The 24,514-nt window shown below is 40.5% G+C and overlaps 1 protein-coding gene across 1 annotated transcript in view; it reads right to left on the minus strand.

The window, feature by feature from the left end:
- LOC118817135 (zinc finger protein 850-like) overlaps nucleotides 1-24,514 on the minus strand; it is a 267,264-nt gene that overhangs the window by 67,409 nt on the left and 175,341 nt on the right.

The raw sequence follows: 24,514 nt of genomic DNA on the forward strand, positions 1-24,514 counted from the left end.
CCGAAATTTTACTGGCAACCAGTGTAAGGCTGATAAAACTGGGCTGATATGGTCGAACTTTCTGGTTCTTGTAAGGACTCTGGCTGCAGCATTCTGGACCAACTGAAGCTTGTTAAAGCTTTTGCTGGGACATCCAGGCAGCAGGGCATTACAGTAATCTAGCCTTGAAGTAATAAATGCATGAACTAACTTTTCTGCATCCTGTAGAGATGATGCATTTCTCAATTTAGCAATATTGCAGAGATGCAGGAAGGCTGTTCTAGTAATATTAGTTATAGTTGCGTCGAAGGACAGATCAGGGTCTATAATGACACCAAGGTTTTTTACAGATGAGCTTGATGCAACTGAGAAATTGTTAAGTTTAGTGTTAAATTAGACAGTTTGTTTCTAGCTGCTTTTGGACCAAGAAGCAGAACCTCTGTTTTATCTGAGTTTAGAAGGAGAAAGTTACTCGACATCCAGTCCTTTATGTCTTGTATACAGTCTTCAGTCTTGCTTTATGATAGTTTAATTCTATCATCTGGGTCGCTTGCTAAATATAACAATGTCATCGGCATAGCAGTGGAAGTTTATGCCGTGTCTACTGATAATGGTGCCCAGTGGTAGCATATATAATGTGAATAATACAGGTCCTAAAACAGAGCCTTGTGGAACACCATATTTTACTTTTGTGAGAACAGATGATTCACCGTTTATATTAACAAACTGATACCGATCAGTGAGGTAGGACCGGAACCAGGAAAGAGCTATTCCTGTTACCCCTACAAGGTTTTCTAGTCTGTCAAGTAAGATAGCGTGGTCTATTGTGTCAAATGCTGCACTAAGATCGAGGAGGACTAACAAGGACACATGATCTTGGTCAGAAAATAATAATAGATCATTTACAATTTTTACTAGTGCTGTTTCTGTACTATGATGTGGCCTAAAACCAGATTGAAATTTTTTGTGTATTTGATTCCTGTGCAAATAGGAGCTTAATTGTTTTGCGACAACTTTTTCCAAGATCTTCGATATAAAGGGGAGATTCGAGATGGGTCTGTAATTTGAAAGTTCACATGGATCGAGGTTCGCTTTCTTAATCAGCGGTCTAATTACTGCTAGTTTAAGAGATTTTGGGATGTACCCAAGGCTAAGAGAAGAGTTTATTATTGACAGAATAGGCTTGGTTATTTCTGGCAGAATTTCCTTGAGTAAACCTGTAGGAATCGGATCTAGCATTCAGGTAGATGATTTTGCGGAAGAGACTATTTTAAATAGTTCATTTTCTTGGAGTAAGGTAAACGATTCCAGACTCTCTGCAGGAATTATAATATTTTCAAGGTTGAGGCTGGCATTATGGGGAAGCAGGTTACTAGAATTTAATTGCGTATTCTGAATTTTCTGCCTAATTTTTTCAATTTTATCACTAAAGAAATTCATAAAATCGTTGCTGCTATAGGCTGATGGCATCTGGGGTTCACTAACTGTTTTGTTCTCTGTTAGTTTAGAGATTGTGCTGAAAAGTAATCTAGGATTATTCTTATTGTTTTCTATGGGAGAGGAGAGATAAGCTGAGCGTGCTGTAGCAAGTGCTCGTCTATAGTCTATAAGGCTCTCCTTCCAGGCGGACTGAAACACTTCTAGCTTAGTCAGGCACCATTTTCGCTCAAGTTGTCTGGCGTTCTGTTTTAAAGCCCGAGTGTTGTCATTATACCAGGGGGCGAGTTTTTTCTGCCTTACTATTTTACTTTTTAATGGGGCCACACTATCTAGAGTAGATCGAAAACTATCCTCTAAGAGCTTGGTCATAGCATCTAGCTCAGTAGGATTAGATGGACAGCTGAGAGCGGCTGATAATTTAGGAAGGTTTCTAATAAAGCCACCAGCTGTGGAGGGAGTTATTGTCCACTTGACACAATAACATGGTGATGAACGCACATTACCACTAAAGTGAATTTCGTAAGAGATTAAGTAATGGTCAGAGACTGCTGTGCTCTGGGGGAGAATGGCTAAGTTATCTATGTTTACACCAAAAGTCAGTATTAAGTCTAGAGTGTGGTTGTGGTAGTGTGTGGGCCCTTTTATGATTTGGGTGAAACCTATGGAGTCTATGATAGATATAAATGCCTTGCTTAGTGCATCTTGGGGATTGTCTAAATGGATATTAAAATCTCCGACAACTATTATTTTATGAAAGCATTATTAGACTTGATAGAAACTCAGAGAATTCCTGTAAGAACTGAGAATACGGCCCTGGTGGCCTGTAGACTGTAATTAGTGTAAAGGAATTTTTATTTGTTCCTTGATCACTTATATTAAGAAAAAGGACTTCAAAAGAAGAGAATGTATAGCCTACTTTCTGCTTCACGCCTAAAGCTTTAGTATGGATGGTTGCTATACCTCCACCTCGGCCGCTTAAACGAGGGCTATGTGTATAGCTGTAGCCTGGGGGTGTGGCTTCGTTTAGACTAAAGTATTCATCGGGTCTAATCCACGTTTCTGTGATGCACAGAGCATCAAAGCTGTGATCGGTAATAATTTCATTAACAACGACAGCTTTAGGAGTAAGGGATCTTATATTAAGCAGTCCTAGTTTTAGACCAAATGTGCTGTCACTGCAAACTGGTATAACTGGTCTGATATTAATCAAGTTAACTTGAGTGTTTCGCACTCAAGAAGGTTAAAACATGCCAAATTGTTAACGCTCTGATTCAATTAATTTCTAGAATGGGTATACCAAGAGAGGTTTTAACAGATCAGGGTACAAACTTCACATCTAAACAGCTTAAAGATGTCTTCTTGCTGTTAGGTATAAAAGGTATAAAGACCACCCCATACCATCCTCAGACCGATGGCCTGGTTGAACGCTTCAATAAGACCCTCAAAAGCATGCTCAGGAAGTTCGTTTCAGAGACTGCTGCTGATTGGGACATGTGGTTGCCATATCTTCTCTTTGCCTACAGAAAAGTACCCCAAGCATCCTCTGGATTTTCGCCGTTCCAGCTTCTTTATGGCAGAGAGGTTAGAGGCCCGCTGGACATCCTAAGGGAGGCCTGGGAGGGACATGGCAACAAGCAGAAGATCAATGTGCTGTCACATGTGCTCAAAATGAGGGACAAGATGGCTCAGCTGACTGAGATGGTCAGAGGCAACATGGAGGTAGCCCAGCATCACCATGCAATGGTACGACAAGGTTGCAAAAGACAGAGAGCTGCAACCAGGGGACAGAGCGCTCATCCTTCTTCCTACATCTGACACTGGACTGTTAGCCAAATGGCAGGGACCATACGAAGTGCTGCGAAAGATCAGTAAGACCACCTATGAACTGTTGCTGCCTGATAGAAAGAAACAGAAAAAAACAGAAAAAAATGCTGAGACAGTGGAGATTTGATGGTGGTTTATTGTCTGTAGCATCAGCCTTTTAAAGACATGAGTACAAAAATCTCTGGTAAATGTTATTCAGACAGCTGCTTTATGTTAGCCAAATAACAGTTTTGAATAATAACCGCTGTTAGCAATGGATTCTAGCTAGTGTAGCTAAATATAAACAAAGTCTGTCATGTTCATTATCAAATATTAAAGAGTTCATTATATGTACAAATGTGGTGAATAAATAGTAATTAGTTCTGCAACAATATAAAGGGGTGTTATATGTAGGAATGTCTTTTAGTGTTCATAGAATTCTTGTCTAGACCAGACCTCTCACAATTATTACATAATCTCCTGACTGTGATTTACTTATGCTGACTGTTATCAAACTGACCAAGATCAGTTTGCACAGTCATTAAATTTCACATTATTTTTTTTTTTAATAAAAAAAATAAAAAATAAATAAAAAAATAAATATTTAATAGTCCCCCACATCGGAGGACTATTAAAACTTTATTTTTATTTGTGATACATTCATGAAGGAGGACATATAAGCAAAAAACAAACAGGTAGATAGACACAAACAAGAAAAGAAAGGGAAAAAAAGAAAACCAACAAAAAGGAGAAGAAAAAGAAATACATAAGATTATTAATAATAATAATAATAATAAGAAGAAGAAGAATGGACTTGATGAAAGGCAAACGTTAACAACACCAGTAATGTCGTAAGAATTAGATTTGTTGTGTAACGATAGAATTCTGTGTGTGTGTGTGTGTGTGTGTGTGTTTGTGCGTATGGTCATAAAAGGGGGAGAGTTTATGATTGTATAGAGTAGTTTGGAACTGAGTATTGAATGTCAGTATATCAGCTTCTCCAGTATAGTTGATTTAGTGGAAAATTACTGTTGTAAGAAGTTAATAACTGGTGTCCAGGTCAAGTCAAACTGCATGTTTTTGTCTTTGATGGAAGCAGATATTTTTTCCTTAGATAGATGTTCCAGTGGTAAATTTTTCCAATGGGTGACAGTAATGGCGTTTTTTGTCTGCCAGTTCATGAGGATGGTTTTCTTGGCGATGTTTAGAGCCATGAGTAGGACGAAGGTGTGACGAAAGTTCTCTTCGTCATACTGATTATTGATATGTCTCCTAACAGACATAATTCTGGGGATAGGGGACTAGTGATATTTAAACAGGGTGCTAATTGATTAATAATTTTAATTAAATTTCACATTAGTAAATCTGTAATTATTTAGTAGGCATGTAAAGATACACAACATGTAAAATTTGATTCAATGTGAAAGTGTCTGGGTATGATTTGTCAATAAGCAGAAATAAGTAGTGCCTTAATATGTGCCTCATGGTCATATGTTAATGTCAGTATGTTAATGTCTTTTACTTATTAAATCCAGTTTATCACATTTTAGTTTTGTTTCACTTTTTCTTGTAGATTTTTGATTTTTGCACCGTTGGTCAACATAACTTTAAATAGGAATAATTACGTGAGAAGAAGATTAACTGATTTCTGAAAGGCATAAAGTTAAAGATGAAACAACCTTTTAACATTTTACGCAAGATCAGTGTGTTATTCTACTGTGCAGCCATAGAGGTGGATCAGTTATTCTTTGGGCTTGTATTGCATCGAGTGGCACAGGGAACAATTCACTGGTAGAAGGAAAGAATGGATTCAATAAAACACCAGCAAATTCTGGAAGCAAACACCACACCGTCTGTAAAAAAGCTGAAAATGAAAAGAGGATAACTTATACAACAGGATAATGATCCTAAACACACCACAAAATCTACAGTGGACTACCTCAAGAGGCACTAGCTGAAGGTTTTGCAGTGACCAAATTTTGCAATCATCCAGAATTTGGGGATTGGCCTCAAAAGAGCAGTGTATGCTAGACTGCCCAAGAATCTCACAGAACTAAAGGCTTTTATAAACAAGAATTGGTAAAAATCCCCCAAACAAGAATGGAAGGTCTCTTAGATTTTACAAAAAACATTTACAAGCTGTGATACATGCTGAAGGAGGTGCTACTAAGTTCTGACTATGCAGGGTGGCTAAACATTTGCTTTAGGGACTCTGCCTTTTTTGTTACTTTGAAACTGTAAATTTGCTTTTGGAAATCTGGTCATTTTTACTCACTTAGCTTTTCACAGTAACAGAAATTTTGACCAGGGGTGCCCAAACATCTGCATGCTGCTGTTTATGGACTTACAAGTGATTTATGATAGTTTTCCATTGATGCAGATTCAGAGAGTTTTCAAGATAAAGAAACTGATTTTTAGCAAAGAATAAGGTATCGCTTTAATAAAGGGTTCATAAGTATTTGGACAATGACAAGGTTTGTAATTTTGCCTCTGTACACCCACCACAATGGATTTGAAATGAAGCAGTAAAGATTTGATTAAACTTTAGACTTAAATCTTTAATTCATGTGCTTTAACAAAATCATTGCATTAATGTTTTAGGAAATACAGCCATTTTTACGTAGTTCCTCCATTTTCACAGACTCACAATGTAATTTGACAAACATTATAAAACATTATAAAAACAATTCTTTTTTTTGTTTATTTTTATGCAAATCCTTTTTCAACTGCCCAATTACATCTGAGGAGTAAAAATGGAGGGACTGTGTAATATTTTTTCAGTATTTTTGCAAAACTCCTTGGATTTAAACTGAAAGTTTAAACTTCAGTCACATCTTGACTGCTTCATTTCAGTCCCATTGTGTTGGTGCACAAAAAAATCACTATCTAAATACTTGTGGATCTGCTTTGATGTTCTTCCTTTGTAGCACCTGAGTTTGTTGTTGTTGCCTTTCTGTCTCTGTCCTGTTTATGCCTCTGTCTCACTGTCACTTTCTCCCAGAGTTCCACACTAACTGCTGAAAATGTAATGAAATCCTCAGTTATAGTTTTTTCCTTCTGAGCTCAGTTCTTTATGGAACAACTCTATAATTCCAGTCAACAATAAACCCTTCACATCTTCAGCTTGAGCAACCAGCCTGGGACAGTTATCACTAACGGCTTGTTCATGACCTTCATGAACACCATCAGTGGAAAAAATGCATCTTTCCAGATCACTGTTACTTTTAGTATATACAGCTCAAAGACGTTCTAAAGAAAATTAGGAACTTTCACAATCCCACTCCTTTCCTCTGCTCAGAACTACACAGCCTTAAATCTCAGAAAGTATTATCACAAATAGATAAACTTAGTGTCTAAAGACAGCACAAGATCGCGCTTTGTAGAAAATATAAATACACTCAGAGTTTGATTTTTACAGCAAACTTTTGCGAGCATGCTTTTAAAGCACATGCAGAAGCTGGCATTGTCTTGCTGAAATAATCATGGGATTCCCAAGAAAACGTATTGTCTTGGTGGCAGCATATGTCCCTCTAATACACTCCTTTGCATCAATGGTATCTTCACACGTATGCAAGTCAGTCACATCGTGGGCACTGATGGCCCCATACCATGAGAGATCTTGGCTTTTGAACCTTTTGTTGATGAAAGTCTTCATGCTTTCTTCTTTGGCATGAAAAATCTTCTCACAAAAAACAAGCTGAAACATGAACTCATCTGACCACAGCACATATTTCTTTATGACCATCTGAGATGAGCTCGGGCCCGGCAGTGTTTCTTCAGAGAATTGATATGGTCTATTGATAGAGTTTCAAGCTGCACTCCTTGATGCAGTGGTGGACTGTGTTAAGTGATAACAGTTTGCTGAAATACTCCTGAGCCCATTTGTCTATATTTAACACAACAGCATGACAGTTTTTCATGCTGTCCCGTCTGAGGGTTCAAAGGTTGCGCACATTTGTAGCAGAAGCAGTTTGAATGTGTATGAATTTTATTGAAATATTGCATTTAATATTAATCTAAAGTAATTAGTATTATAGTTAATATACAATATTTTTTATGAATGGAATTCTTAAGGTTGAATTGTCTATGATGTCATCGCTATAATGGTCACTATCACTGGTGTGTTATATGTATGGCAAGACCTGTAGTCTGTACCTTTTAATGACCCAATGTTTTGCTCTTGTGTTTAGCTAATAAACTTGGCACTATGTATGAACCCAAAGCTTTTGTGAAGAATCATTACTCGCATAAAGTGGTCATAGAGCGATACGGGGGGGGTTGCACATGCAGTGGTTTCTGGCCTTGACCAACACTGACTGAGATTTCTCTAGATTCACTGAATCTTTTTGCAAAATTATGTATGGTAGATGGTGAACATGCTAAATTCTTTTTACTCTTGCATTGAGCAATTTTCTTTTTGAACTGTCAGCAGTTTGATACAAAGTGGTGAGGCCCAACCCATCTTCACTTGTAAAGACTGAGCCCTTGGTGGATGCTACTTTTTATTGTGGAATGTTTCAAAACTGTTGTAACTTGAATACTCTAGAATTTTTGGTGTCCTAGCTTTTTTTGCATGTGTTGCATGAATCAAATCCAACATTTGTTTATAATTACAAAACACAATCCAGTTGGTCAGCTAAAGCATTAAAATTAATTTCTTTGTACATTTTTTATATCAGGTTGTTTGTATATCAGGTTGAAAAAAATTTAATTGTGGTGTTTGCAAAAGTTCGGGCACCTTCTCAGTCAATGTTGATTGTGGCCAAAATATTCAGTTTTTGTTTTATTTGACCACAGCATTTGATTCCAAAATGGCTCTGGTTTATCTAAGAGTTGTTTGACATTTATAATGAGAACACAATTAAGGTTACCATCTGATAATCTTTCCATGTAGGTGATATTTATGCAACAACACAGTGATGCCAGTGCCAGCCAAATCTTCAAACAGGTCTATGGCAGTGGGTTGGAGGGTTCTGCTTTGCCTAACTGGCTAGTCTACAAGCAATTTTATTAGAGATATTTCTTGGTCTTGCAGAACTTTTAATAGTTGTCTTTACCTTTTATTGCTTAATGCTGTTTCAAACAAAGGACGCTTATAAGCAAAAAATGTTCAGATAAATTTGATATTTTTGTACTGTTTTGTAAGAGTCAGTAACCCATAGTTTTAAATGGCTGTGAAGTGTACCCCTAAAGGCAAGAACTCTTTATGACCACCCAGAGAGTTCAAGAATCATGCCCATGCTACGCTCTGAATCAGAGAAATGGATTTTCATAAAAGACACTGCTTCTGTCATGTGTCCACAATGCCATATGGTAGCTGAATCATTTATTGAAAGGGTTTTCCATGTGGGTTATCATAATTATGTTGCTTCTAATTAGAAACTGTCAAAAGCCTAACTAAGATTTAGTTACCCAGACAATAAATGTACACCGCATCTGATTAGATGTCTGTCGGTTGAGCAGCTCTGTGACAGCAACCTGCCATTAAACATGCTTCTCTTGTCTGTGATGATAGTGTGCAGTGGGTGGCCATCATCCTCCATAATTGAGAGCAGTCTGTGCAGAGTCCTTCTCTCGGCCACCTTAACCACACAATTCCTTTCCACACTGACCACTGACCTGTACGCCTGACCAGCTTGTCCAGTCGTATCTTATCTCTCTTTTTCATGCCTCCGTCCCAGCACACCACAGCATAAAAAGATTAGGGGAAAATGTGGCACTGCATCCAGTCCAGAGGTGGCCAGGTGTCTTTTACAATAGCCCAATAATGGAACTGATTTACTCAAATGTGGCATGGACCCTGTTCAGAAGAGGGTTAAGCTCAAGTTCATACTAGCAGCTGTCTCTGGAACATGTCCAGCCCTAACTTATTGCATTTGCACCAGATCCATTCGAGAGTCACTAACAGGTCCATATGTCACACAGTTATTGCTTATGGAACTGAACAAATGCATGCAATTCCTGGTGCTGCAGCAAGAAGTCATGAACCAAACCTGTTATCTTAACTGTATACTTCTGTCCAACATGTTTACAACTTTACTGAAAACAGGGCTATCACTTGAGATTATTTTGTGAATTGAGTAATCTAGTAATTTTTTTTTTTTTTAACATACACTGAAATTAAAATAGCTATTACAATTAAACAAGGAAATATATGATAAGACCAGGTCTGTTACTAGAGGAGTACTGGCATTGCTGTCCAGTTTAGACTGGACCAGTACTCTGACCAATGCATTGGTTGGCTCAAATCAACGATATTTGCAGCCCATGGTTTGACTGGTGTCATGGCCTCCGAAAGATTGGGTGTGAAACCTTAGAAGAAGAATGTTTGCCCTTAAGAGGAAGTTGGATCTAAAGAAGTGGTGAACAAGGCTGGTTTCAGGGGAAACAAAACAGAGGCAAATTTGGTTAAAGTTGTAAGAAGGTGTAGGAAGCTGGCTCTCCATCAGGACCTAGGGGAGAGGTGTAGGAGGCTGACCCTGGCGGAGAGGCAAAACGTGTTTGAACTTAAAGATAATCAAAGGCTTTTATGTTAATGTAACAGAACTAAAATCATTTGTACATCCCCTCTACCATTAAGCTTCTTTGCTTGTCAAGATGAGTAAAATATATGAAAATACATTAACCAATTAAAAAATGCATTAACTCAGAAATACTTCATATTGTTCAATGTAATAGTTATCTTACCTCAAAGTCGGAAGCAAACTTCACGTCAGTGTCAGTGCATGACTGTGGACTGCTGAGTAGGAAAAAAGAAAAGGGATTTTTAAAAATTAGGTGCATCCATTTTATATGTCCGGCCTAGGCCTGTTCCCATCAACAGTTAACCAAGTTACTGCAATAACAACCAATGGTGATGGGAAAAACTTATTCTTTTGTTGATTTATTTTATGCAAACCATAAAATGAAATAGTATTCCCATATGGGATTAAACACACTTGTTCAAAGTACCAACTACATTACTATGTAAGATTTAGGACCTCCTCAGACCACAGCCTCAGGTTTCAGAAAGACAAAAGAGTTTTGAGTCTCAGGCCAAAATAAGGTAGGTATCACGTTGGATTTTCACGTTACGTATTTTTCTTATTAGATTAATTACACTTTCATGGCAGCCAAACTGGCAGGTATATTTTACCATTTCCCAGCTTTGATCCTAGCTTTGATCCAGGCTTACTGTGATCAAGTGTTGCCATGCATTGCAACAGATCTCAATACCCTCTTTATTTTAGCCCTTTTTCAGTAAATAGTAAACAGATTTTTTTTTTATGTCAAGAATTTGACAGATAATAAAAAACAAATGGGGAAAAAATGTTTATATGAAAAAATAAATCTGCTGTAACTTTTTTTTCTTCTCTTGGGTGGGTTACATCCTTCCCTGCTTAAAATCTAACATGCTCGTTAGCTCCTTCCCTTATCGACTGAGCAAGAATTTCAATCTGTTTCTTTAATGCCGATAAGACATTGGAAACCTCTGTCTCTTGAGCTATCTGCTGCCTACAACTGGTTCTGTAGCCAATCTCATAATCTGAAAGATATGCAGGAGGAACTCTTCTTCTGCTAGGTGTAAGGGGCACCCATGACTGGAATAGCCTCAGATTCAACCTCAGCTTCACTCTCATCTTCCACTTCTTTGAACTTGGTAGGACAATTTCTAGTCTTGTGGACTGCAGAATTTCCCATCCCATACTCATGTTGTTATCCAAAAAGAACTCCGGTGCATCACGGTTCAGAGTAGCCTCTGGTTGTTTATCCTTGTCATCCTTAGATAACTCACTTCCCTCGTAGTAGGACTGGTCCATCCCCTCAACAGATTCATCAGGAGACCTCACATCTGCCACTGGTTGTGAAGCTTGAATTACTGGCCTTTGCCTAGTTTTGAGCTCCTCATCATCATTCAGCTTTGCAGGCAAAAATCCACAGGGTAGTAAAAGATCTCTATGCAAGATCCATTCCTTCCCATCACCATTTTCTTCCATTACAACATAAACCAGAATGTTCTCATCAGGTTGTTTTATTACAACATAGATGTTTGGCTACCACCTGTCAGCTATTTTATGTTTTTTCCTGAGACGCAAATTTCTGACCAAAACTTGGTCACCTACATCAATTGCTGCAGCGATTACCTTGGCATCCCAGGGCCTTTTGTTCATCAGCTGGCATTTTTCAGCATTCTCTGAAGCCAAACGATACATACATGCGTGGACTAATGGTTTTACATACTTCCTCCAGCATTCTATCTTCTGTTCACTGAGAGTTCTGAGGAGGTCTTTTAAACCTTTCAATGGGATTTCCCCTTGGATGGTAGGGGGTGGTCCTGAATCTGATCCCTGACAATTTGCATAGCTCATGCACAATCTCTGACTTAAAATTTGCTCCCTGATCACTATGCACTTTACAGCAGGCTTTTGCCACCTCTGCTTCTAGATGTCTGACTGTCCCGTCATAAGGAACAGTCAGACATCTAGTCTTTTGCATAAAATAGCAACATTTAAGGGACAGTCAGTCATGCAGTCTTTTGAATAAAATAGCAACATTTCAGCTAGCAGCTTAGCCTAAAGTTGACAAAACAATAGCCTACATGGCTGCTGACAAAACACGATAAAACACTGAGAAATTATTGTTTAAAAGAAACAGAACTTGAAAAATATTTTATCTAGTAGGGCTTAGAGGGCTTACCTATCACAAAATGAAAGTATAGGTGAATCTGAAGGAGTGAAATTAGGCATTTGCTGAGGAGCTCAAATGATGCACCCCCTGCAGCCACAGTGCTACGTTCATAACGAGGCTCACTGTGATCACGTGTTGCTGTGCGTTGCAACAGATCTCAATACCCTCTTTATTTTAGCCTTTTTCAGTAAATAGTAGACAGAACTTTTTTTTAATATCAAGAATTTGACAGAAAACAAAAAGCTGAAAAATATTTATATAAAAAATTAATCTGCTATAACAATTTTTTTCTTTCTTTCTTGGGTGGGTTACATCTGCAAGAGGGAAAAGTACAAGTTGCCTTCAGGTGCAAGTATGACCAGACCTGAAAAACATTCAGTCAGGGGCGTTTTCTTTGCTTTAATCATTGCCCCTAAAGAAAGAGGAACCCCAGTAGAGTTCCTTTCTGATTATGAAACTTTTGTTTTTATAGCATTCTCCTTCTTTATCCTCGTTTGGGGCTGTAATGTCCTTCTGTGTGTGTCTGTGAAAGCCTTTCTCTACAGAGAGCTCAGCTGGAGATGCTCCTTGCTGTGTTTACTCTGCTCTCATTCATGTAGCAGATTAGAAAAAGGCTGAAAGACAAATGGAAAGAGAAAATCCTCGAGGCTCCTTCAAGCACTGGAGCAGGTATGAGACTCTAAGCTGATGGACACATGTTATCAAGAATCAATAAGAAATACAAAACTACTAAAATCAAGCAACAAGCCATAAAATAGATGAATTATTCATTCACAGGCATTCTCCACCCATTGTACAGTTACTGCTGCTTGTATGTGTCACACATTCAACGGCCTCCAGCAAGGAACCGGACTTCATCTCCCAGACTCCTCTGGGGGATCACATGACGGAGCAACTTCCCTCTGACTCGGACTCAGACATGGACTCCATTTCCCACAATACAGTGGGGACTCGCGTGACTTCGAACTCCCGCTCGCGCACCAATCAGCGCTCTGCATCTCCAGAATACTAACTGGTTTCACCTGTGTTTCTATTCACATGACTAGTTAGTTTACTTTAAAAGCCCGGGCTTCAGATAGGTTAAGTGCGAAGTATTGTATCACTTTGATCTACTGAGCGTTTGTATATTCTTGCCTGTTTTTCCGTTTATTGACCACGATTTTGTATCTTCGACTCTGCCTTTTGCCTTACCCCTTTTTGTGCCTTCGCCGATTTGGACTGACCTGTGTTTTTGACTTCCTTGCCTGTTTTTGTGACCTCGTTTTTGCTCTGCCCTTCTGCTTTGTGATTAAATTGATCATTCTTCTTACATCCGCAAGCGTCTGTATTCTGTTGACTCCTGACAGTATGTTTCACATCTGCCAGTTTCTACTTTTTCTGCACCAAATTTAATAGGATAATATTTAGAGGGAAATTAAATTATAATTAAATTAATTATTTGGAATCTTGCATCAAAAGTAAAGAATGTTTTTGCCTTTTCCTATAAAGTTGTTTTATTCACGTATTTGCAGAGAATCGTGCACAATCGCAGTTGGGCATCAGTCTGTCACCAGTGCAATGAATACATTATCTGACATGGTTTGAGTAGAGATACTGAGGTTCAGAGAAGAAAGCAAATAGAGAGGAGAAGGTGAGGGTGCAGGATCAAAGGAGTGGCATAGTCTAAGTCCTTATTTGAATTGTATTGAGACACTTTAAGGCACAACCTTAAATGGGCAGCTCATTAAAGCAATTCTGCAAAGAAGAGTGGACCAAAATTCCTCCACAGTAATGTGAAAGACTTATGTTTTTGGTTGCAGTTGTTGCAACCAAAACCTGTAGTGTAGCTGGCTGACACTGTGCATGAATCAAACCTTAGCTTCTGATAATACAGTCCACTGTGCAACAAGGCACATCACCAACTGTAGATAAAGATGAACACAAGAGCAGAGCTGAACTCATGAAGTGAAATAACATTTAAATAAATGAAGGGAGAAACAGAAACTTGGAGTCATCCTCAAGCAGATTCAAGCTTCTAAAATGTGAGTTTGAAAGCTGCCATGACACAAGGTGAACTAGCGGAGGGAGCAAAAAGAGGTTACAGAATTTAGGGTAATGCAGAAGTTGAGTGTAGTGAACTTTTTCCATGTAGTAATAACTAATGTAATTAGCAACTTGTAATGAATTACATACTACATTTATAATAGATTATATACACTATTACATACATAATGTACTTTTTTGAGTCAGTATCCCAATACTGGTAGCCATTATTTATCAGCCAACAGCACTCGATTCCATAAGGCCACTGGTTTAGCTAAATGTGTTTTAAATGACTCAGACATAGAATTTTGTGATGAGGTCTGTTACGACCCGGTCTAGGTCAGGCCGTAACAATATGAATATAGTGGGTATTAAACGTGATGTGGGTGAGGAGACGAAACACCAGACATAAATATTAAGTTCAAAGACTGTATTATATGATTGATATGAATACAAACAGTGATATGAATTCACACACCGGCAACAACGTCAGGAATGGCCCAGGCCAAAACAACAAACAACCCCACACTAACTTTCCAACACAAACTACCTACCCTACATACAAACAAAAGAAACAAAAGACAGTATGCTAACCTACCTCCCTGACTAACCATACACACAGACAAACCCTCTCCCAAACAAAATGGCAGCCACTCCCTACAGCCGGTTCACATTTACTATTTACAAATATATATAAGATATATACAGTTTTAGGGTCAGGCTAAATCGTAGTCAAAACAAAGCAGTGGTCAGTAACAAGCAAGGACTCAAGGGTAACGAAATGCACACAAAAACAACAGCAATACAACGAGGAAGTCTCCTGCTCAACCAAGCCATCCGGGCCTCTTTAAGCAGGTGGGAGGAGAGGAAACCATGGAAGGGAATGGATCAGCAGGGTCCGGGAGCGGAAAGGGTGAAGTCACGGGATGGAATCTGGAATGAATACAAAACACACAAGACCAGGCAAAAACACAAGGCATAACACTCCCCCCGATAAGTGTGAACCCGTTCACACAACAAAATAAAATCCTAGCATCTAGAGAGAGCATCAGCAACAATATTATCAGCCCCCTTCTTGTGACTGATGGCGAGATTAAAACTTTGGAGTATGAGGGACCAGCGCATCAGACGTTGATTGGTGTTTGACATGTGCTGGAGAAATACTAGGGGGTTATGATCAGTGAAAACCGTAATAGGAGCTGAACTGCTATCCAAGTAAACCTCAAAGTGTTGAAGTGCCAGGAGGAGCGCAAGGGCTTCCTTTTCGAAAGTACTGTAGGCTAACTGATGCTTAACAAATTTTCTTGAGAAGTAACAAAGAGGATGGTCAATACCAAGAGCATCCTCTTGTAGGAGGACTGCACCGGCCCCAGTACCACTGGCATCTACTTCCAATTTAAACGGCTTATGAAAGTCAGGTGTGGGTAGAACAGGAGAGCTACTTAACAAAGCCTTCACAGACTCAAACGCAGATTGGCATGCCGGGGACCAAACAAAAGGACGGTTTTTGCAGAGGAGATTGGTAAGTGGCAAAACAAGATCAGAAAAATTCTTGCAAAAGCAACGATAGTACCCAGCCATACCCAAAAAACGTTTAAGCTCACGTGGTGTTTGAGGAGTAGGGAAAGAGCTAATGGCTTGTACTTTAGCATCTAAGGGTCGCACCATGCCGTTGCCAACAATCTTGCCAAGGTAGGTGACCACACCTTTTCCAAATTCACACTTTTCTAGATTTAGCACAAGGGAGGCATCTCGTAATTTAGTAAATACTGTTTCCAGCAGCTGCATATGGTGTCCCCAGGTGTCTGAATAAACAACAATGTCGTCAAGGTAGGCATCACAATTTGGCACGTCTCCTAGAACAATAGTCATGAGGCGTTGGAAAGTAGCTGGGGCAGTGACAGCACATTTGGTCTAAAACTAGGACTGCTTAATATAAGATCCCTTACTCCTAAAGCTGTCGTTGTTAATGAAATTATTACCGATCACAGCTTTGATGCTCTGTGCCTCACAGAAACGTGGATTAGACCCGATGACTACTTTAGTCTAAACGAAGCCACACCCCCAGGCTACATCTATGCACATAGCCCTCGTTTAAGCGGCCGAGGTGGAGGTATAGCAACCATCCATACTAAAGCTTTAGGCGTGAGCCAGAAAGTAGGCTATACATTCTCTTCTTTTGAAGTTCTTTTTCTTAATATAAGTGATCAAGGAACAAATAAAAATTCCTTTAAACTAATTACAGTCTACAGGCCACCAGGGCCGTATTCTCAGTTCTTACAGGAATTCTCTGAGTTTCTATGAAGTCTAATAACGCTTTCAAATAAAATAATAGTTGTCGGAGATTTTAATATCCATTTAGACAATCCCCAAGATGCACTAAGCAAGGCATTTATATCTATCATAGACTCCATAGGTTTCACCCAAATCATAAAGGGGCCCACACACTACCACAACCACACTCTAGACTTAATACTGACTTTTGGTGTAAATATAGATAACTTAGCCATTCTCCCCCAGAGCACAGCAGTCTCAGATCATTACTTAATCTCTTACGAAATTCACTTTAGTGGTAATGTGCGTTCATCACCATGTTATTGTGTCAAGCGGACAATAACTCCCTCCACAGCTGGTGGCTTTATTAGAAACCTTCCTAAATTATCAGCCACTCTCAGCTGTCCATCTAATCCTACTGAGCTAGATGCTATGACCAAGCTCTTAGAGGATAGTTTTCGATCTACTCTAGATAGTGTGGCCCCATTAAAAAGTAAAATAGTAAGGCAGAAAAAACTCGCCCCCTGGTATAATGACAACACTCGGGCTTTAAAACAGAACGCCAGACAACTTGAGCGTAAATGGCGCCTGACTAAGCTAGAAGTGTTCCAGTCCACCTGGAAGGAGAGCCTTACAGACTATAGACGAGCACTTGCTACAGCACGATCAGCTTATCTCTCCTCTCCCATAGAAAACAATAAGAATAATCCTAGATTACTTTTCAGCACAATCTCTAAACTAACAGAGAACAAAACAGTTAGTGAACCCCAGATGCCATCAGCCTATAGCAGCAACGATTTTATGAATTTCTTTAGTGATAAAATTGAAAAAATTAGGCAGAAAATTCAGAATACGCAATTAAACTCTAGAAACCTGCTTCCCCATAATGCCAGCCTCAACCTTGAAAATATTATAATCCCTGCAGAGAGGCTGGAATCGTTTACCTTACTCCAAGAAAATGAACTATTTAAAATAGTCTCTTCCGCAAAATCATCTACCTGTATGCTAGATCCGATTCCTACAGGTTTACTCAAGGAAATTCTGCCAGAAATAACCAAGCCTATTCTGTCAATGATAAACTCTTCTCTTAGCCTTGGGTACATCCCAAAATCTCTTAAACTAGCAGTAATTAGACCGCTGATTAAGAAAGCGAACCTCGATCCATGCGAACTTTCAAATCATAGACCCATCTCGAATCTCCCCTTTATATCGAAAATCTTGGAAAAAGTTGTAGCAAAACAGTTAAGCTCCTATTTACATAGGAATCAAATACATGAAAAATTCCAATCTGGTTTTAGGCCACATCATAGTACAGAAACAGCACTAGTAAAAATTGTAAATGATCTATTATTATTTTCTGTGTCCTTGTTAGTCCTCCAGTCCTCCTCGATCTTAGTGCGGCATTTGACACAATAGACCACACTATCTTACTAGACAGACTAGAAAACCTTGTAGGGGTAACAGGAACAGCTCTTTCCTGGTTCCGGTCCTACCTCACTGATCGGTATCAGTTTGTTAATATAAACGGTGAATCATCTGTTCTCACAAAAGTAAAATATGGTGTTCCACAAGGCTCTGTTTTAGGACCTGTATTATTCACTTTATATATGCTACCACTGGGCACCATTATCAGTAGACACGGCATAAACTTCCACTGCTATGCCGATGACACTCAGTTATATTTAGCAAGCGACCCAGATGATAGAATTAAACTTAGCAAGATTGAAGACTGTATACAAGACATAAAGGACTGGATGTCGAGTAACTTTCTCCTTCTAAACTCGGATAAAACAGAGGTTCTGCTTCTTGGTCCAAAAGCAGCTAGAAACAAACTGTCTAATTTAACACTTAAACTTAACAATTTCTCAGTTGCATCAAGCTCATCTGTAAAAAACCTTGGTGTTATTATAGACCCTGATCTGTCCTTCGACACACATATAACTAATATTACTAGAACAGCCTTCCTGCATCTCCGCAATATTGCTAAATTGAGAAATGCATTATCTCTACAGGATGCAGAAAAGTTAGTTCATGCATTTATTACTTCAAGGCTAGATTACTGTAATGCCCTGCTGGCTGGATGTCCCAGCAAAAGCGTTAACAAGCTTCAGTTGGTCCAGAACGCTGCAGCCAGAGTTCTTACAAGAACCAGAAAGTTTGACCATATCAGCCCAGTTTTATCAGCCTTACACTGGTTGCCAGTAAAATTTCGGATTGATTATAAAATTCTCTTGCTGACTTATAAAGCACTAAACGGACTCGCCCCTCAGTACCTGAGTGAACTTCTCTCTCACTATGAACCATCCCGCCTACTTAGATCACAAGGTGCTGGCTTACTATTAGTACCCAGAATTAATAAAGTTACGTCAGGGGGGAGAGCTTTCTCATACAAAGCCCCCCAGCTTTGGAATAGTCTTCCTGTTAATGTTCGGGACTCAGACACAGCCTCAGTGTTTAAGTCTAAGCTTAAACCTACTTGTATATTCAAGCCTTTGGTAATTAGTTTTCCCTGTTAGTTCTATACCTGCCAGAGTCTCTGCTAACACTGTAATTTGTGATCGGTCACCCATTACAGAACTAACTCTGTGTGTTTTCCTCTCTGTGTGTTTTCCTTTCTTTTCTTCGCCGAGTTGAACAGCTGCCCATCCTGTGCGTTCTGATGCTGCTGCCTTTTCTGCCTCGATCGGGTGCCACTGCTCGCCAGCCCTCTGGACCGGGTTACCAACATTGAGCCTCCTGCTGTACAACGCCGTGCAAACCTCACCCTCACAACCTGACCCCACTGATACTACTGCTGTTGCTGCATGAACTATTCAAAATTATTCACTTGAACCAATCAATCATTCAAACTAATTCAAATTAATCAATCACCCATTGACTGACTGTGTGTTTTTCCTCTCTTTCCTTTGCCGAGTTGAACAGCTGCCCATCCTGCTGCTGATGCTGCTGCCTCTGCTGCCTTGATCGGGTGCCACTGCTCACCGTGCAAACCTCACCCCCACAACCTGACCCCACTGATGCTGCTGCTGCTGCAGCATGAACTGAACTATTCAAATTAATTGTTTCCTTCACCTTTTACCCTGTTTTTGTACTATAATACTTTATACTAACAATGTTTACTATCCGGTGTCGACCAGAGGAGGATGGGTTCCCCTTCTGAGTCCCTGGTTCCTCTCAAGGTTTCTTCCTGTTTCTCTTAGGGAGTTTTTCCTTGCCACTGTCGCCACTGGCTTGCTCATGGGGGCTCGGACCCGGATTTCTTTTTGTAATGCTCATTTCCTTGTAAAGCTGCTTTGTGACAACACCTGTTGTAAAAAGCGCTATATAAATAAACTTTACTTACTTACTTACTTACTATTTCGTAAAACGAAAGCCATTACGGTATACTGCAGGAATGTATCTGGTGTAGCAAATGCAGAGATGTCAGAGGCGCGAGAGGTTAAGGGAACCTGCCAATAGCCCTTCAGTAGGTCTAGTTTGGTCACAAACTTGGCAGAGCCAACACGATCAATGCAATCTTCCATTCGTGGGAGAGGAAAAGAATCTGGGACTGTGACGGCATTTACTTTTCTGTAATCAGTGCAAAACCTGTATGTTGTGTCAGGTTTCGGGACCAGAAGGCAAGGGGAACACCACGGGCTGTTACTGGGAACTGCAAATCTGTTTTTAAGTAAGTACTCAGTTTCTTGCTGTAAGAGAGAACGTTTATGTGGGCTAACGCGGTAAGGGTGCTGCCTAATGGGTGGATGTCCGTTGACATCAATATCGTGCTGAAGGACAGAAGTTTGAGACGGAATATCTGAAAATAGAGAGGGAAATCTATCAAATAGGGATGTAAGGTCAGACTGTGCAGCTAATGGTAAATCGGACAGCTTCTCTGAGATGGACTGCAATGCTTGAGAATTAGCAAGGCGAGCACAAGGGAGACTGTTTCTGCCCAAGTGGAGGTTATCACTTTCAGGTGCATATTCATTAACCAAAGCTGCTGCTAGTGGAACAGACAAGTGGGACGGAGGCAAGGGAGGACTAGGGGTAGTTACATTTACATTTTCGTCAGTAGAACGAGCCACATAGGGCTTCAACATATTTACATGTGTCCTGCGAAACTTACGGCGACGGTCAGGAGTCGCAAGAACATAATTAGTGCTCGATAGCTTCTCAGTTATTTCATAAGGACCACAAAAGCGCGTTTGTAAGGCAGAGCCAGTAACCGGGAGGAGAGCAAGGACACGATCACCAACGTTAAAAGTGCGGTTAATGGCTTTGCGATCGTAGCGGATTTTCATTGCCTCCTGAGAGGAACACAGATTCTGTTTTGCTAATTTTCGAGCTAATTGCAGATGCTCACGAAGCTTAGAAACAAAGCAAAGCACTTTATCACCAGAAGTCGAAGGAGGAGACAACCACTGTTCATGAAGCACCCTCAGAGGGCCACGGACCGAGTGACCAAAAATCAATGAATTGGGACTACAACCAGTCGATTCTTGCACAGTGTCACGAATAGCAAACAATAGTAGAGGCACTCCCTCATCCCAGTCTTTGCCAGTTTCAAAGCAGTAGGTTCTCAACATGTTTTTAAATGTTTGATGAAAACGCTCAAGGGCGCCTTGTGACTGAGGATGGTACGCGCTGGACACTTTGTGTTTAATGTTGAGTTCACCAACTACCTGAGAAAACAGCTTAGACATGAAGTTCGATCCTTGATCGGATTGTATGTATTTAGGCAGTCCAAATGTAGTGCAAAACTTAATCAAAGCCTTGATTATTGATCTTGATTTAAGGGAACGCAAAGGAATAGCCTCAGGAAACCTTGTAGCAGCACACATTAGGGTAAAAAGGTAGCAATTACCAGACTGAGTTTTAGGCAAGGGGCCCACACAGTCAATTAACAGCCTTTCAAATGGTTCTCCTACTGCAGGTATGGGGCACAGGGGTGCAGGGGGAATCGACTGGTTTGGCTTTCCAACAATCTGACAGGTATGACAGGAACGACAATAACGAACAACATCAGACTTGATGGAAGGCCAAAAGAAGTGATCCAAAATATGCTGTACTGTTTTTCTGATACCTAGATGACCAGAAAGGGGATAATCATGGGCCAAGGACAAGACTAGTGCTCTATAAGGAGTGGGAACCACTGTCTGGTGCACCTCATCACAAGGACCAACTGAACTTACAGGAGACCATGACCTCATCAACACCCCACTTTCAATAAAGTAACCAGTTTGCTTTTCAGACATGTCGTTTTTCTCTCTGGCTAAACTAAAACAATGTTCGAGTGATGGGTCAGCTTGCTGAGCAGTAATTAAAGCAGACCTAGTAGCCAGATCAGGTAGTTCTTTGTCTGGTACAGGAAAGGGCTTGGAAGCTGTTCGTGTATAGTCCAATACTGGAACAGAAACATCAGCGTGAAGCTCAGAGTCCTCTTTGCACAAAAAGGTGTCTGATAAATCAACAGTATTAGCAAATTTCTGCGCTTGGGCACGAGTCATAACACAAGCAGGAAACAGAGAAGCTGTTTCCTCTTCAGAAGGGAGGGTTAGGATCTGTACAGGTTCATCTACTACTTCAGGAAGCGTAAAGACTTCTCCGCCAGCTAGGTCATTTCCCAAAATAAATGAAACACCAGCAACGGGTAATTTAGAGCGAACGGCAACCTTCACATTCCCAGCAAAGTTGTCTGTTTTCAAAAACACAGTGTGCAAGGGAACCCTGAGCACACCAAGCTCAATTCCCTGTACCAAGACGTCACTACCAAAGTAGGTCTCACTAGAAAGTGGCAACACATTATCCAAAATAAACGACTGAGCTGCGCCAGTATCACGTAAGATTTTAATAGGCTGCTTAACATCACTGGTCTCGGACAATGAAACGACTCCACTGAACACAAAAGGTTTAAATACAGGTTCGACGTCAGAACAGATCTGTGGTTGAACATGCAGATCACTTGGAAGTAGCGTACTCAATGCATTCACCTTTTTAGTTTTAGGGAACTTGAACGAGAACGTTTACGTGCGAGGGCGGGACAGCAATAAGGTGGCCTTTCTCGTGACAGTAAAAACATTCCCGTTTCTCAGCGGTAGAAACAGAAGTATTGGGTTGGGAGGAACTAGCAGCGTTAACAGGGGTTCTTACTACTGGGGTTCAGCTAGAAATGACACCACGGTGCGAAGGTGAAACAAAAACAGTTTTGTGTGTAAGAACGAATTCATCAGCTAATGTGGCCGCAACAGAAAGTCTGCACACTTTCTGCTCATTAAGATACACAACGATTTTCTCTGGGAGACTATTTTTAAAGTCTTCTAGTAGCATGAGCTCCTTGAGCTCTTCAAACGCAGTGACTTTACTAGCTGCACACCATTTCTCAAACAAAACGGTCTTCTCCTTAGCAAACTCAACAAAGGTCTGGCTGGAGGTTTTCGTTAGGGATCTAAAATTTTGCTGGTAGGCTTCGGGCACCAGTTCATAAGACCTCAGAATTGTGGCTTTCACTACATCATAATCCAAGCTCTGCTCCAACGAGAGAGAAGAACACACTTCCTGAGCTTTCCCAACTAATTTGCACTGCAGTAACAGTGACCACAGATCCCTAGGCCAACAAAGAGCGGTAGCGATACGCTCAAATATGGGAAAGTAAGTATCCACCTCATGCTCTCTAAAGGTTGGGACAAGACTTACTTGTCGACTAACATCAAATTGACCAGCGCTACTTATGGCTGTTGAGCGTGCAGGAGAGTGGGGCTTGGGCACTGGTGGAGCAGCAGCTGCCTGAGGACCAGTGGTCGTGGGTGACCGAGTCGAGAGAGAGGCAGCGCTTCAAGGAAGAGGTACCGGCTTGTCGCCCACCAAACTCAGCCTCCTCAATTCAAGGTCCCTCTCAGCGGTAACCTGAACCGCTTTCAGACGGAGGGCCTCTGCCTCACGCTCCTGGATTTTAATTTCCAGTTCCAGCTCCCTCAGTCGAACAGCCAGGTGAGGATCCAACCCAGGAGAAAGGGCACCGCCGGGGATCTATGCGCGGCCGGCGCTCCGAGCCGTCTGCAACCTCCGTCGCTTCCGCACCCGGAGTATGGCCTAAAGCAACACCCAGGGACCCTCCCCTCTCAGGCAGAATGCCCAACCTAACAAGGCGAGTTTCTAACTCAATCTTTATCTCTCGTTTAGGAGCAGAACGAGGAACAACAATAGAAAAATCAGCCACCACGAGTAAGTCAGCCTTACGGCATGCATCAAATTGTTCCCAAGTAGGGTTAATAACAAACGCTGAAAGATCAAACTTAGCCATCACGCCCCCCCCAAAAGAGAAAACCACCAGCCAGAACACAAGCCAAACACAAGAGGCAGCAAGTCCACACAAACAGAGAACGGAGGACGAGCCCCCAATTATGTTACGACCCGGTCTAGGTCAGGCCGTAACAATATGAATATAGTGGGTATTAAACGTGATGTGGGTGAGGAGACGAAACACCAGACATAAATATTAAGCTCAAAGACTGTATTATATGATTGATATGAATACAAACAGTGATGTGAATTCACACACCTTCTGACTTGAATTCTGTTTAATATAATGCCCATTTATCTGTATCTTCACTCTATAATGCTTCCAGAAGGAAAATGGTTTCTGCATTGGAGTTTTGATTGTTTTCAAAATGTCTTCCTAATCAAATCTCCTGGAGCTTTGAGAAATGGATCTGATCTATAATCACCCAGGAGAGTCTGGAGTGAAGCTGCTGTCTGATCTACTGGAGGATTCACACTGCACACTGGAGAAACTACAGTGAGTTACTGACTTTCTGTAGACACAGCCTGACTTTTACATATTATACACTGTTCTGACTAATGTTTTACTGTAAATTCTTTGTCCTTTTAGTGATGTGATGATTGTTGTTTTTCTGATGATGACACTGGTTGGGAGCTCAGTATGTTTGGAAGGATTTTTTGTGATGCAATGTGAAAACATTAATGAGACTACTCAATCAGCAATAACTTCTTCTCAGCAGACCTTAGAACATCTGTGTTTTGGCCACAGGCATACGGTAAAAGTTTTGGCAAAAAATCTACTTAAGATGATTCATTACTTACCCAAGATGCAGTCGATCATACAAGATATGTATCTGACATGTTATTCATTAGCTTAGAGCAGCAGTTAGGCTAGTCTTGCTAACAAACATTGGACTGTCACCAAACACATCACCATTTGTGATTTTAATTACCATATTTTCAGCACAAATTAGCCTCAACTGTATAGATGCTTGAATCAGAGTTCATGAAGAAATGCACCAGCTGGATGCTGGACCACCAATGACTGGCTGGACATACCTGTGAC

This window comes from Colossoma macropomum, unplaced genomic scaffold (assembly GCF_904425465.1).
Source record: "Colossoma macropomum unplaced genomic scaffold, Colossoma_macropomum, whole genome shotgun sequence".
Taxonomy (NCBI): Eukaryota; Metazoa; Chordata; class Actinopteri; order Characiformes; family Serrasalmidae; genus Colossoma; species Colossoma macropomum.